The sequence below is a fragment of the Haliotis rufescens genome, unplaced genomic scaffold (genome assembly GCF_023055435.1).
Source record: "Haliotis rufescens isolate VD_foot unplaced genomic scaffold, xgHalRufe1.0.p SCAF_6, whole genome shotgun sequence".
Taxonomy (NCBI): domain Eukaryota; kingdom Metazoa; phylum Mollusca; class Gastropoda; order Lepetellida; family Haliotidae; genus Haliotis; species Haliotis rufescens.
Window position 1 is genome coordinate 59,337,702 of NW_025964334.1, and position 6,303 is coordinate 59,344,004.

The window sequence follows — 6,303 nt, forward strand, 5'->3', positions numbered from 1 at the left end:
CATTATTATATGCAGATGACGCAGTACTGTTGGTGTCAAATGCGAAGGATTTACAAAGTACGTTAGATTCATTGTAAAAGTTGGAGGACTAATATTTCCAAGAATAAATTAACTATTTTTGCAGGATCTAAAATGGAATACAAAAACAGTTTCAAGGTTTGTGTAAAGACTTTAGGAAATGTGGAATTCTATAAATACCTTGGTGTTACCTTGCCAACACATCGTAAATTTACAAGCACGAAGCAAAAGTTATCAGAACAAGCCACTAAAGCAACGTAAATAAATATTCTATAGCAAGGGCGGAAATTACATTTGCCAATTGGATGTCAGCTGCGCCTTTTTGACTTTATCGTTGTACTAATTCTTCTTTATAGTAGCGAAATATGGGGATTTGAAAAAATCTCATTCACAGAAACTATTCACATTCGCTTTCTTAAACACCTGACGCCACTAAGCAAGAGTACTCCCACTTTTATGATATAGGGGGAACTTGAAAGATTGCATCTCTCTAAAGTAGTCAAAATGAAAAGGATATCTTTTGGGGCTAGAATGCTGGGAAAACATCTAAATTATCTTTCATTATGTCTGAATTACTTTTAAATGATAATTTAATGTGAACATGGAAACATAAATGGATGACATGCATGAAATGAATGCTTGACGAACTCGGCCTTAGTGACGTATGGATATCACAAAGTCTTCAAAGTCAAGGCAATCCAAACATATAGTATAGTATAGATAAACTACATGATATTCAACAATGACAATCCTGGATACCTGCAACAGATAAATCTTCCAAAGGGTCCATGTATAGAATTGTAAATAATGACTTTAAGTTTTGAAAACTATTTAACTAACACAGATGGAAACGTTGGGAGAAGTTTCCTTATGTTTAGAAAATCCAATCACAATTTACCAGTTGAAAGGAAAATACCATTATCTAGAAGAAAATGCTCACTCTCCCAATTGTATGACATAGGTGATGAATTTCATTATTTGATTTTGTGTCCTTCATTTGAAGAGGAGGGGAGTGAGTGAGTATTGTAATATCACGTCGGGGGACACCAGAAATGAGCTTCACACATTGTACCCATGTCGAGGACCTACAACTGCCACCACAAGGAACGTGATGATAAAATACCTGATGCCATTACGACTGTTTGACGACTCACGACACGTCACATAGCCAATACAAACAATACTCGTGAGTGTTGATAGCTTTCTGAGGAATGAACTGTACAAGACAAAGCTTTCAGTGTACTGGGTTCCAAGGTCAGATATGTTCCAGTTTCATCGTCTCTCGTGAGAATGTACGTCGTTTTGCAAAAGACACTGCTGATGTCCTGATTTGAGTAGCCATGGAGCAGTCATGGGTTCTCCCTACCGGCCAGAGTCTAAACAACAGTCAAGGCGGTGGAAACAATTAACGTCTCCTTCTCCTGCAAAAAAGGCGAGGTCTTCTCCGTTAGCTGGTAAGACCATGGCGTGCGTTTGCTTTGATTCCAAAGGAATCATACCGAAGAAATAATCTATACCATCCGACCATTAATTATCAGTATTATGCTAAGCCTTACAGGAAAAACTGCGTGAGAATATCAAGGCTGATCGTCGTGTGACTCAATGTACCTGTACAGTAGCCAGACCGTGACACTGCACGTGGACATATACAGTAGCTAGACCGTCACACACGCCAGGACGTCGACAGTAGCCAGACCATGACACTGCACGTGGACATGAACAGTACCCAGACCGTCACACACACGTGGACATGAACAGTACCCAGACCGTCACACACGTACCACATACACGTACCCAGACCGTGATACTGCACGTGGACATGTTCAGTACCCAGACCGTGACACTGCACGTGGACATGTTCAGTAGCCAGTCCGTGACACTGCACGTGGATATGTACAGTAGCCAGACCGTGACACTGCACGTGGACATGTTCAGTAGCCAGTCCGTGACACTGCACGTGGACATGTACGGTAGCCAGTCCGTGACACAGCACGTGGACATGTACAGTAGCCAGAACGTGACACTGCACGTGGACATGTTCAGTAGCCAGTCCGTGACACTGCACGTGGACATGTACAGTAGCCAGTCCGTGACACTGCATGTGGACGTGTTCAGTAGCCAGTCCGTGACACTGCACGTGGACATGTACAGTAGCCAGTCCGTGACACTGCACGTGGACATGTACAGTAGCCAGTCCGTGACACTGCATGTGGACGTGTTCAGTAGCCAGTCCGTGACACTGCACGTGAACATGTACAGTCGCCAGTCCATGACACTGCACGTGAACATGTAGTCGCCAGTCCGTGACACTGCACGTGGACATGTTCAGTAGCCAGTCCGTGACACTGCACGTGGACATGTACAGTAGCCAGACCGTGACACTGCACGTGGATATGTACAGTAGCCAGACCGTGACACTGCACGTGGATATGTACAGTACCCAGACCGTTACACTGCACGTGGACATGTACAGTCGCCAGTCCGTGACACTGCACGTGGATATGTACAGTAGCCAGACCGTGACACTGCACGTGGATATGTACAGTCGCCAGTCCGTGACACTGCACGTGGACATGTACAGTCGCCAGTCCGTGACACTACACGTGGATATGTACAGTAGCCAGACCGTGACACTGCACGTGGATATGTACAGTCGCCAGTCCGTGACACTGCACGTGGATATGTACAGTCGCCAGTCCGTGACACTGCACGTGGATATGTACAGTAGCCAGACCGTGACACTGCACGTGGATATTACAGTAGCCAGAACGTGACACTGCACGTGGACATGTACAGTAGCCAGTCCGTGACACTGCACGTGGATATGTACCTGTACGGTAGCCAGACCGTGACACCTGACGTGGATATGTACAGTAGCCAGTATCCATACACTACAGTACACTTGTAACCAATGTTGTCTATTGAAGTACCTAACAGTTTTAGATGTTTATTTCTAGGTGTACTATAAATATGTTCTATATATTCTCTATGCAATCTCTCGTATATGTTGCATGTAAGAGGAACATACAATACATTATATCCCTGGCGATGACAGGAACCCCATCATACCACAAGGCATGATTCTTGTATACAAGTCCTGTTTGAACTTCATTAAAGACATTAACTCACCTGTACCATGTTTAATCGACCTGATCTCTGTGACACGGGGTGAAATCAAAGGAAGCTTTTACAACCACATTAACCTGATCACCATGCCGACAAACAACTCAAGGGAGATAATCCATGTGAATCTGATACAGTAGCCATCCTGAACCGCAGTGTCAAACCAAGTGGGCAGTGGTCAGTCATTTATACGGCGCTTCTCGGACTAACTGATTCACTGTTACTTCTCACGTGCGGCGGGAGCCTAGTCGCCCAAAGCGCCACAATTCGCTGTGTTGACCCGGGATCCTATAATCGTGGGTTCGAATCGCTCTGATTAAGATCCGTGTTTTCTCGGCACCATCCCCGCGCTCGTGCGTTTCACCGAAGTGGTCAGTGTAAATAGGGCTATTAAGCTGTCATGTCGTGACTCAATTCAAATAGTGCTCGAAATGGCGTTAAACACAATTGTTTTCGAATTGGGTTCGAATCCCGGTTCGCCCCGATTATGTTTCTAGGTTTATCAGCACCATATCGTGCTCGTGGGTTTCGCCGAAGTGGTAAACGTCTGAGACCTGCATCACTTCGGGCTTTCCTCCCACATTAAGCTGACACGTCTTGATATGACTGGAATACTGTTAAAAGCGGCGTTAAACCCAACTCACTCACACACTCATCCCACTAGTGCTAATGTTCATCTGCTAAGTGCAAGTATATGTTGAGAAATATGGATTTACAGCTATAAAGCTTCGATTTTTCTGTTGTTTCTTCTTGAAACCGACGACCGCCTCCGTGGTCTAGTGGTAGAGCGTCCGCCCGGAGAGCGGAAGGTCCGGGGTCCGTTCCCCAGCCGCGTCATACCAAAAGACGTTAAAAGATGGTACTTGTTGTTACCCTGTCTGTCGCTCGGCATTAAGGGGTTAAAAACAAGGACTGGTCGGCTCGGAGTCAGTATACTGTGTCTGAGTGGGGTATTCATGTTAAACTGCGGCATGGTATCTCAGTCAGCTAGCACTATACATCGGCATCAGTCCGGACTAGTACAAGCAGCCACACAAACACACACACGTACATGCACGTCGCTATATAAGTGCAATAATCTTGGACGCGACGTTAAATCCCATTTCACCTCACCTCACCTATTCATGTTAAAACTGCGACATGGTATCTCAGTGCGCTAGTCAGTCCGGACTAGTACAAGCAGCCACACACACACACACACACACACACACACACACACACACACACACACACACACACACACACACACACACACACACACACACACACACACACACACACACACTAAAATCCCTTAACCGAAGCTAAAAACCGACCTAAAACCTGAAAACCTCGTACATTTTGTTTGTTCCCACATTTGAACCTTGTTATTTTTTTCGTATTGAATATGACGGGAGCATAACTGCGAGGGTCGTGTAGTGTAGTATGGAACACAAGTAATATGTTTACACACAACGCGTCACCCCAGGATACCCATTCACATCTCGCCGAGGGAGATGCACCGTTATCATCACACCGTTCTCGGCATTGAGCAACTGTCGCGTTAGGTTAATGATGTCGCCTTTCAATGGAAAGGTATGGAGGCCGAGAGGGGACATCGCTTTTTCTCGCCTTTAATTACGGCCGCGATTAAGCGATAACACGATACGTGAAAGCGATAGCACGAGACGAGAAACCGATAGCACGAGGAGAGGAAGCGATAGCACGAGACGTGAAAGCGATAGCACGAGGTGAGAAAGCGATAGCACGAGGAGAGAAAGCGATAGCACGAGGAGAGAAAGCGATAGCACGAGGTGAGAGAGCGATATCACGAGACGAGAAACCGAAAGCACGAGGAGAGAAAGCGATAGCACGAGAAGAGAAAGCGATAGCACGATGAGAGAAAGCGATAGCACGAGACAAGAAACCGATAGCACGAGGAGAGAAACCGATAGCACGAGACGAGAAAGCGATAGCACGAGGAGAGAAAGCGATAGCACGAGGAGAGAAAGCGATAGCACGAGACAAGAAACCGATAGCACGAGGAGAGAAAGCGATAGCACGAGTGTGTGTGTGTGTGTGTGTGTGTGTGTGTGTGTGTTTGTGTGTGTTAGTGTCTCTATGTGTGTGTGTGTATGTGTGTGTGTGTATGTGCGTGTGCGTGTGCGTGTGCGTGTGTGTGTGATTCGTTATGTTATCTTCTTCATTATGGGGGGGGGGGGGGGACTGAGGGATTTATTTTCTCATAAAAGTTAGCTGAGATTTTTTCAGTCACATTCCAAATTATATCTATGGAGAGAATGTTGAAATATTCTCACTAATCACTAAAACACAATAATTGCATAGACGTATGTGATTTTACAACATTCCACGGACTTAAAAATGTAATTGATTCATTTATGGCTCTTTTTAGGGGTTTTAAGGGACCATCACGCCGTCAGCCCGTGGCGGGTCATAGCAATACTCTCTAAATAAATCAGGTTAAAATCTAAATATATACTATTCGAAAGAAGTTAAAGAACGCCCGATTCTTTTATATGGCCATGGTTAGTCAGTCATGGCTGATTATATTGAAAAAAATTGTCTTAAATTGTGGGTGTTCTTTAACTTGTTTTGAGTAGTATATGATGTGTGTATATACAGTGTGAATGCCACACAACACACGAAACTAAAAAAGCACACCTGACAAGAACAAAAATAAATGAGAGTTATCTCCCATTGACTCGTGACTACAGTTGCATATTGGAATTTGAGTGTGTGAGTGAGTATTGTTTTACGCCGTTTTTAACAATATTCCAGTAATATCAGCGGGAGACACCAGAAATGTCTTTTGTCTGCATAATGTACCTCCATAATTATCAGCATAATTGCCATTCCTAAATCGGACGAACGTGTATTCGGTGTCAAATCCAAATCTGTTGACCGACAAAATAATTCTTTGGACAAACCCGTGTTCAAACCCCTCAAGAATACACGCCCTCCACCAATATGAATAATCTATTATTTGAATCACAGGTTCAGGTCAAATACAGATCATGTTCAGGTCAAATACAGATCATGTTCAGGTCAAATACAGATCATGTTCAGGTCAATTACAGATCATGTTCAGGTCAATTACAGATCATGTTCAGGTCAATTACAGATCATGTTCAGGTCAAATACAGATCATGTTCAGGTCAATTA